The following is a 10,717-nucleotide window of genomic DNA, read 5'->3' as shown; positions in this document are numbered from 1 at the left end:
AAGACAGAGGATGAGATGGCTGGATGGCATCACTGACTCGATGGACGTGAGTTTGAGTGAACTCCAGGAGTTGGTGATGGACAGGGAGGCCTGGCATGCTGCGATTCATGGGGTCGCAAAGAGTTGGACAGGACTGAGCGACTGATCTGATCTGATCTAGGTTCAGAGTAGTGTTTAGACTGTGGGACTAATTTTATCCCACTTTGGGGGTAAATCCTTTCTGTGTACCATACCTGATATCACGTGTATTCTCAAGGTTTTACTTACTTATTTATTTTATTCTGGCTTGTGGGAGCAGAGACTATTTCTGGCCCTGTGTGGACTCCAGGGATTGTTCTAAATGTTCCTTTCAGAGGATCCTTTCCCCAGTCTCCTGCAGTTTCCTCACATTCGTACATTGATGAGGACTGAGGTGGAGGCTCTGGGAGAAATCTCAGCACATCTCCAGACCTCTCTTAGTGCAACTTTCTCCTTTCCAGGTGTTCATTGCCCTGTTCCATGTTCTTTGGTAAAGCCCTGTGAATTCTGACTGTCTTTTCCTCCCCACACTCCTCCACCCAGGGAAGCCAGGAGTCCATTTGATCTCCCTCCCTTCACTGTGGCCTGGAAGCCCTTCAGATAGTAAACTTCACACAGTTGCAGGGCTTATTTCTTTGGTGATGTGGTCTTCTCAGCCATCGCTTTCCTGAACTTTTGTCTAATGTCTGTGAAGTATTTTTTAATATTTTGCGTCTGGGTACTTCCCTGGTGTCCAGTGATTAAGACTGTTTGCTCCCAATGCAGGGACCCCATTCCTGGTCAGGGAACTAGATCCCATTGCTACAACTAAGAGCATGCATACAGCAATGGAGATCCTGTGTACCATAACTAAGACTGGGTGCAGCCAAATTTTATTTTAAATGTGTATATATATATGTGTGTGTGTGTATATATATATGTATATATTCAAGGAGCATATATAAGCATATATATATGCTGCTTAGTCACTTCAGTTGTGTTCAACTCTGTGTGACACTATGGACTGTAGCCCGCCAAGACTCCTCTGTCCATGGAATTCTCCAGGCAAGAATAATGGAGGGAGTAGCCATGCTCTCCTCCAGGGGATCTTCCCAACCCAGAGATCAAACCCTGGTCTCCTGCATTACAGGCAGATTCTTTATTGACTGAGCCACCAGGGAAACCATATATATATACTTGGTCTGGTTAATTGCTAAAAAGTAAGCTGGAAGCACAAGTTGTCCATGGGGTGTTATTGGAATTCATAGAGTTCAGGATTTCTCACTGGTAAAATGAAAAGGGTGGAGGAACAAGAGGTAAGTCTGGATAGCTGAAGAGAAGTTGTACAACAAAGGTCCTTTCTATCATGATGAGTTGTGAGCAGATTTATAATTAAGAAATATGGTAGAGTGATGTAGTCAAGCCTATGCTGTCTTTGGGGGAACCAGATATTGGAAATCTAGAATAGAGGTTCTGGAAATGGTCAAGATGAGACTCTATGAGGATATAATCCTAGACGATGATGGTGCCTCCAGCTGAGTGGACTGATCTCATTTGGAGCTTGGCAGTAGCAGAACCCGATGGCACAATCCATGTGTTTGCATGAGGGGTGGCAGTAGGAGTGAAGATGTTAAGAAGCCGTTTAGGTTTAAGCCTTGGGTTAACTGATAGAGTGGCAGCAGAGGCCCAAGAGAAGTGAAGAGGGACCACAGGATAGGGAATACATGTTGCGGAGAAGATGATTAATTCAATCTGAGACTTACTGAGCTGAAGAACCCTGTGGAATACCTGTAAGTGTGTAGTATCTGTTGGTTACTTATGATGGAGAACTGAAGAGAGAGGCATTGATTAGAAATAAAGTTTCAGGATTGTTAGATGAACATGTCAGGGGAAGTTATACACTGAATAATACCCCTCACCGTGTAGCTCCCGTGAACTATTTTACTATTCCTTTTTGGTAGCAGGAACTATTGGCTGTCCACCCACAGCTGTTTCTCTACTTCCATTATTCCTCATTGTCAGAATCTCAGTTTTGTTTGTATCATCTGAGTCATGTGTTCAGAGTGGGCAGAGAACAATTGCAGACCAGGCTGTGGATCTTGTTTGGTACAATCTGGTCATGGAGATCTCAATCAGTGATGGGTTTAGGTAGAAGAAGGGAGGGGTCAGACAAAGCCAGATTCAAGTCCCAGCTCTCCCAGACAAGCTCTGTGACTTTTGGTCAAGTTACATAAACTCATTAAGGTTAGGGACTTGATTCCTATGATGGGTTGATAATGGTATTATAATTCACCAATTAACTCAAAATATTGCGTGGATACTCAGTTTCATATCCACTACTAGATGCTGAAGAGAGAGTGGAGATGAAGAGAGATGCAGTTCTTGCTTTCACTGAATTGCTCACTTCTCAATGAATACGATAAAAGATGTAATGACAATAGAGTGAGATAAATAAATAAACAGATAAGTTGAGCACAGTTGTCTATTAGATTTTATGTTTATTCCAAAGATTTAAGGATCAAACCAATAATGTGTGAACATCTCTAAATGAACTGCCCGGTACCCTAATGTTCAATAAATGACTAGCACATCGAATTGAGAGGTAATAAATGGTTGAAAGCATCACTGTTGAAGGAAAGGGCATTAGCAAAGGTCTGTATCTTTGCAGGATATGTGAGAGTGTTGGGCATCATATTTGATTGAAGCATTGACTATACGTTAACAAACAATTTAGCTGGCTTGGCTGTAGAAATTGGCATTGGATCATGGAGATCTTCCAGTAAGTAAGAAGTATTTTGGCATAAAGAAGTTTGGGGCACCCCACACACACAGCCCTATAATGTACATATGAAACTTTCCACTTTCCCCTTATCTTGATCACTTTTTACAAACTAGCTCTGATCCATCTCTAACCAAAAGTGTCATCGGTGAGTAATGCCATGAGAGTCGTAGGAAACATATCCTGCACAAGTATATCCGGAGCAAAGATAAAGTGTCGACAGGATGATGGAGTTCAGCTTGCAAAATTGATTATTTTACTTCTCCACTGTCTCGCCTTTAATTGAAATGGATAGGTTTGACGGAGCACCCTTGGCCTTGGCCACGGTGTCTGGCACAGCCTGAAAACTGACACCCCGACTTCTGAGGGCACCAAGCCAAAGGCTTCCAGAGGTCAGTTCTGCCTCCCCACTCCATCCTGCTGATGAAGGTGGGATCCACGGGAAGCCAGCCAGGTCGCCACTCTGACGCCTTCCATCCTCCGTGCAGAGAAAATGAGCTTACGTTATCCCAACAGTAGGGACTAAAATTAGATTGCAGTGTGCACATAAATGTGCAGCCACCCATCAAAATCACCTCCACCAGGGGAAGAAAATCTTTGCTGAAAAAAGAAAAATCTGGGAATTGTTTCTCCACGATAATTAACTGGTTCCACTCTGGCTAAATTGGAAATCATGGGCAAAAAGTCCTGACCTTAAAGTCTGGTGGTATATTCTCCATAAAAAACACCAGGTGGATGATGCAGAATGAAAGGAGCTGTGCAGAATTTATTGAAGATGCAGAGGTTAAAAAGGCCGTTGCTTCCATGCTAAGATATGGGACATGCCAGAGAACCAGACAGTTAATTGGACAGGTTTCATCTGCTTGCAAAGCCAACTCAATGACCTACTGTGCAGAGTCCCCCCCCACCCCCACCCCACCCACCCAGTGTGCCTTTCCTATGAGGTTCCTTGCTTAATTTCCTTAGGATCGTCAGCTTAGCTTAGCCTGGTCTTGGAAATAAGCATGTTACTGGTGTGTGCGTGTCTTCTGTCACTCAGTTACGTATCCATATCCCACTCTGTGACCCCATGGACTGTAGCCCACCAGCCTCCTCTGTCCATTGAATTCTCCAGGCAAGAATACTGGAGTGGGTTGCCACTTCCTCCTCCAAGGGACCTTCCTGACCCAGGGATGGAACCTGCATCTCTTGCGCCTCCTGCATTGGCAGGCGGATTCTTTACCACTGCACTACCATGCTGCTGGCAGGATTAGCCAAGTTGCTACACTTGTGAGTAGACAAAGGAACTGCACTCTCCTGTTTTTACTAAAGTCCCATTAGAAGTTTACTGAGGGAAAACTATGACTTAAAAGAGAATATGTGCTTGTGTACAGCACACATGTGAATGATTGTATTCTGATGTGATAAGCGTCACAGAGTCTCCATTATCATTGTGTATATGCTATATTTTTAGCATCATTGAAAAAAAACAAATCAAAGATATGAAGAAGCCTGTTGTTTGGGGACTGGTTATTCCTCATTTCTCTACTGTGTTCTCTTATTAGAGGACCTTCAAAACCATCGGTAGTTGACTGCTACTGTTGCCTTCGTCAGCCCCTAAATGCTGTCATTTTTTTTTTTTTTTTCTTATGATGCCTCTGGTCTGATCCCTCCTAATGATTTTGTCTGACTGTTGGTTTTTTCCTTTGTGTTTTGGCAGGAAAACAATAATTTTTAGTTTGAATCCTCTTGAAATCTTCTCCCTCCAACAATTTAAAGAAGACTGTCTTCCCCAGCATGAAAGTAAATTTGTGTTGCATCAACAATAGACATAGCTTTGGGGAACACTGTCCTCTTGCTCTTTTAATCCTCTTATAAAAATCACCAATTAACTCATGTTCTTCTAAAATTTCCACATTCCTGAGAGGACTGAGCATATAATTACCGAAGTCTTACATGCCAATTTTATATCAATTTTATTTATAGTGTCAAAAACATGGAGATGTGTGTGTAGCATAACTCCAAATATAGAGCAGGGAATAAATTACAGTGCATGTAATATATGGAATATTATGTAGACATTAAAATGATATATATGAAGACTTTCTGATATGAGGAAATATTTCTAATTCTAAAGCTAAGATAAATCAATACACAGAACTACATATTTACCAATACACAAAATACATGTACACTTATTTGCATACTTGTATAAATGGAGTCATAATAGAGTAACATAAAACTTAACACTTCATCAAAAGTTTAAAAGTTATTATTTTGAGCTGAAAAATTATGGGCACTTTTTAATTCATATGTTTGAATATTTTTAAGATGGGTATGCACTGAATTTTAAAATGAAAGAAAATCAAAGCCATTTAAAAACAAACAAAAAAAGCTTGTCTGAAGGAAAAGAATACGAGGTGGTCCCTTAGTCATCAAATGTGCTGCCCTTTTTTCCTAAACTTCCAGGGTTTATTATTGTTATCCCAGCATGTACTAAAAATGAATCCAGTTTCCCTAGATGCTGAAATGACTTGCTAGAATGAACAGTGATTTAGTGATGAGGTTGGTCCTGGATCTGTCCACAGATACTGACATCTGCTGTGAATAGTTTGGGGTCTTCTGCTTCTGTCATTCAACCAACTGTATTATGTTTTGTGACCTGTGGCTCAACAGCTATTGTAAATATCTACCTCCCTCTCCATGGCAGACTTTTATGGGAAGCATTGAGATAAGAACCCTACTGATATAGCTTACCTCATGACATTTCACAAAGTCACAAGGAATATGACATGACATTTTACAGGGTTGTGATTTTGCAAACATTTCTATAAAACATCATGAAAGTTTCTCATTAAACTAGACCAAGTTGACCAGGACAGTTGGTGGTTTGGAAGATTTCTTCTTGCATCAAAACTAGGTGCTCCAGCTTTGGATTTGTTCATTTATTGTTTGCAGATCCTTTGCTAAACTGTGGAGGCATCTCTGCCTCCAAAGCTTATTCCTTCAAATTTTTCATTACATTTGATGAAAGACACTCAGCCAAGATGGATGTTCATTAAAGTAAAAAACACAAAGAAATATGAAATTCTTCAACCTAGAAAATTTTTTAAAAATTTAAGAATCTGCTCAAAATCTAGATTTACTGATAGTGAGATTATATGAAATCAGAAGTTTACAACTAGGCATTTATCAAAGTGTATTAGTAGGTATTCACAAACAAAGGTATGTGGTTAACAGCATTGGAGAACTACTGGGTTAAGTGAAGATTTGCATGTTTACCAAGGCAGGCTTTCTCACAATTCTTTTTTTCTTTAATTTTTTAAAAATTGTTTTATTGGGTTATAATTGATTTACAATGTTGTGTTAGTTTCAGGTATACAGCAAAGAATCTTTTTCAGGTTCTTTTCTCATATAGGTTATCACAGTATATTGAGTAGAATTCCCTGTGCTATACATTAGGCCCTTGTAAGTTATCTGTCTTATATATAGTATGTTCATCCCAAGCTCCTGATTTATCATTCACTCTCCATGTCTCCCCTTTGGCAATAAGTTTTTGATATCTGTAAGTCTGTTCTGTTTTGTAAATAAGGTCATTTGTACCATTAAAAACAAATCAGATTCCACATATGATTGTCATGATATGACATTTGTCTTTCTCTATTTGACTAGTATGATGATTTCTAGGTCCATTTATATTGCTGCAAAAGACATATTTTCATTCTTTTTTTATGGCCGAGTAATATTTGTGTATATGTGTGTATGTACACATCTTCTTTATCCATTATCCATTCCTCTGTCCATGGACATTTAGGTTATTTCTATGTCTTGGCTATTGCAAATAATGCTACAATGACATTAATTCCTTAAAGAAGATGTTTGGCCTTCCAGATCTTCTGTGTCCTGTGATAACAGTTGATGTTGTCTTCTTGTCTTCCTGGGGATTCCCTGGTAGCTCACCTGGTAAAGAATCTGCTTTCAGTGCAGGAGACCCTGGTTCAATTCCTGGGTTAGGAAGATCCTCTGGAAAAGGGATAGGCTATCCTATCCAGTATTCTTGGGCTTCCCTGGTGGCTCAGCTGGTAAAGAATCCACCTGCAATGTGGGAGACCTGAGTTTGACCCCTGGGTTGGGAAGATCCCCTGGAGAAGGGAACGACTGACCTGGGCGCTAACTTCATGCAGATCCATGAATAATAGTGATGATGCAGACAAGCTACTCTGAACCCTGAAAGGCAGACCTGAGTTTGGAGGGAACGACTACCCACTCTGGTGTTCTGACCTGGAGTGACTTTCACTTTGACTTTCTTGTCTTTCTCCTTCTTGGGGAGTCACTTCTGACTCCTGATCCATAGGAATGAACACATGACCTTGCATGGCCAATGACAGATTTGAAATAGTTTCTTCAACAGCAGTTAGTTCAAGGGGTGGACTTATGAATCATGTCAGCCAATGAGAACCTTCCCTGGGATTTTGTAGAAGTAATGAGAGAAAGAAATATCCCCTTCCTCTCCTTTACATCCTCTTTCCTTTCTGTGTTTTTCTCCGTAACATTTACCAACATCTAGCCTTATTATGCTTTTTTCTTGTTTATTTTATTTAATTTTTGTCTCCCCTCAGTAACATATAAACTCTGTGACGGCAGGAATTTATGTCTTTTCTGTTCACTGGTGCATCCAGTGTATGACATATAGTATATGCTCAGTAAATACTTGTTGAATCTTAACTAGATCAGGAAGCATAGAGTGTGGTGTTCTTTAAGCTCCTTTTGAAATAGAATCCTTTATCTATAAGGCATTGGAAGGATTAGTTCTCTGGAGCATACTTTGTGAAAGAAATACTGTGTTTATAATGATCTTGAAGTGAAAGTGAAAGTGTTAGTCTTTCACTCTGTCGCATCTGGCTCTGTGACCACCATGGACTATGGCTGGCCAGGCTCCTCTGTCCATGGGACTCTCCAGGCAAGAATACTGGAGTAAATTGCCATTCCAGGGCATCTTCCTGAAGCAAGGATCAAACCCAGATCTCCTGTATTGCAGGCAGATTCTCTACCATCTGAGCCACGCAAATATTAGTATAAACACAGACTTTTTAAAATGAGGAAACTAAGATCCAGGGAGGTTAAGTAATTGATCTAAACGTCCACAGTGCACTTGAAGGTTTAGGAATTTGCACCCTTAGTTCTCCCACATCAGTCTGTGCCACCACGCAGAGAAGGCCCACTGCCAAATGCCAGGCTCACTGGCGAGCCTGCCTCCCTTGGCACGTTGTCTTCCTGAAACGGCAGTGTGATCAGAGAGCTTGGAGTGAAATCTCTCTTTTCCTGACAAAGCTGAGGATGTGACTTCTCCAGGACTGCACAACCACATGCCCAAATGGGAGCTGGGCTGTTCCACTGTTTGCATTCCCAATGAAGAGGAAAGACGGCCTCTCACTCCATGCCACCTCTTCACCGTTTGATAGGCCTCAGTTTCCCCAAAAGGTATAAAGAGCATTTGCCTCATAAAGCAGAGTATGCCCCGAATTGCTCTGCAAAGCAGGTGTTTCACATTGCGCCTTCAGCACCCATTCAGCTGACAGCGTTTGAGTTCCGACTCTTTGTCAGCTTGTGCTTTAGGCAGGAAGAGATACAAAACAGAAATGGCGTCACTTGTGTGGAGTTTGAACTCCACTAACAAAGAACAAGTACACATGCGGGCTCTGCTGGTTGTGATGTGTTTTGTAAAGAAGAAAACACAATAGAAGACTGCTAAGGAGCTCAATTTTAGATGGACCTCTCTGAGAAGCTTTGGGGCTCTGCCCCTCAAAATAGGTAAATACTGGATGTTATGCTCTGAAAGAGAAAGAAATTTCATTCATACTAACCTAGCCCTTTTAGAAACTGACATTGCAATTGATTCTAGGGTTGAATTATTTCCTTTTTCCACTGAATAACTTGGCAGCATCAAAGAGCCCTCTGAAAGGACCTGGCCTTACCACCAAACAATCTTATGCTGAACTGGACCTCCGATTAGATGGAAAGTGCTGTCTTGGAGGCAGATGCCAAGTGCTTTAATGCATGCAATAGCACTGTTCTTCATTATCTATTATTTATCAGCCTGGGGAGATTGGAGGAGAGAGCAAGACCCCTTGCCTAACGTGAGGTGTTTATCTTTCAGCTTTTTGAGCTCAAATATGCCAGGAAAAGCTGTTGAATTGTCAGCAAGCACACATACCATTGGCCAGCCAGCCCTCAGCCTGACATGCCCAGGACCTCAGACACGAAGCCACGTGAAAAGGTTCTCAGGAAGCTGGTGTTGGCAGAGGATTGTAGAGCCGTGGGGAAGGGGAAAATAGTGGGGCTTAGGACAGACTTTCTCCTGAATTGTTCTAGTCCTTTCCCCATAAAAACAGCAGTTCTCAACCTTGGCAACATGTCGGTATCATTTGGGGAGTTAAATGAAAATGCTGATGCCTGAGTCCCACCCGTGGAGGGTGTGATTTATGGGATGTGCTGAGAACCCTGAGCATGAGGATTCATCAGAGCTTCCCAGGTGGTCCTAATGTCCTGTCAGTATTGAGAACTGCCTCTCTGGAGGGAGGCGTGATAGTGATGAACAACTTAGGTGTGGGGCAGAGGTCAAATATTTTAGAGCTGCGTGTCAGTCATGCCGTCTCAGCCTTCACAAAAGATTAATTCAACCAGTCAACAGGCAGATCTTATATAATCTGTTCTCGTGAAACCATTTTGACCATTTGTCTGTTTTTATATCTTAAACATTTTTTAAAGATTTTTTTTGATGTGGACTATTTTTAAAGTCTTAACTGAATTTTTTTTTTTAACAATACTGCTTCTTATATTTTAGTTTTTTGGCTGAGAGGCATTTGTGATCTTAGCTCCTCGACCAGGAATCGAACCCATAGTCCCTGCATTGGAAGGCAAAAATCTTAACCACGGGAGCATTAGGGAAGTCCCCATTTTGACCATTTTTAAGACCAACTGGTCAATGTATCTATATTTAAATTGCAGAGATGGTAAGGTTTCCCAAGTTACTTACTTCACAGGTAAATTTGTCCAGGGAAGAATGTAGGGAGGCAGGATGGCTACCCTCAGGAGGAGTGGATAGAGCTGTGTCGTGTCTATAACCTGTGTCCAGCTCTGCAGAAGGGAGACATGGCCAGAGGAGAAGGAGTGGGGAGCATGGGAAGAGCAGAAGAATGCTGATCTGTGATGTCCATGAAGAGGCTGAGAAATCTCCAGTCTAAAAGTTCACTTTTCACCAGGAATCTTTTTTTTTTTTCTTCCCTAGTATATGCCCCATACATTTGATGTTGGAAGTTTTTCTTTCCAAATGAACGCATTTTCATGCCAAAATATTTCACTGGAAGCCTTTCTATCTGCTAAGCATGGAGTGTCTCTTTAGCAAGATGGCATAACTGATATAATTACAACCTGAAGCAAAGAACCTCACCTTTGAGTTTGACCTGCCACAGGTGTTCACACCGGTGCATGCCTTCAGCCAAGTCTCTCAGCAAAATGGAAAGTGAGGGATGGACTTGTGGATGTGTTTGGAGACCCCAGGGGATTCGGCCCCCCAGAAGGAGAGAAGAGAGCCAAGAGATAGGAATCACCAGTAATGGGCCAGGCACTTTGCTGAAAGATAGGTATCAACATCCTCATTCCACGTGTCAGGAAAGTCGGGCTGGGAGAGGTCAAGTTATTGACTCACAGTCCCAAGGCAGTGAACGGAGCTGGGGTTCAATTGAGTCCTCCATCTCTCTAAGCCGTTTCTCCTACATTGTGCCAACCCCTGCGGGACCTTCCAAATTTAGACTTTCATCAGCAAGACAGAATGCTTCTTGGCCCCAAAGGAAGCCACTTTTATTGAGTGTTGGAAACTTCCTCCATCTGTCTCCCACAAAGGATAGGCTGAGCTAATAGACCCAGTTAGGAGACTCTTCTGGCTCCATCCCTGGGTGTATT

This window comes from Bison bison, unplaced genomic scaffold (genome assembly GCF_000754665.1).
Source record: "Bison bison bison isolate TAMUID 2011002044 unplaced genomic scaffold, Bison_UMD1.0 scf7180017864297, whole genome shotgun sequence".
Classification (NCBI taxonomy): domain Eukaryota; kingdom Metazoa; phylum Chordata; class Mammalia; order Artiodactyla; family Bovidae; genus Bison; species Bison bison.
The sequence above is the reverse complement of the archived record's forward strand: the minus strand, read 5'-3'. Positions refer to the sequence as shown.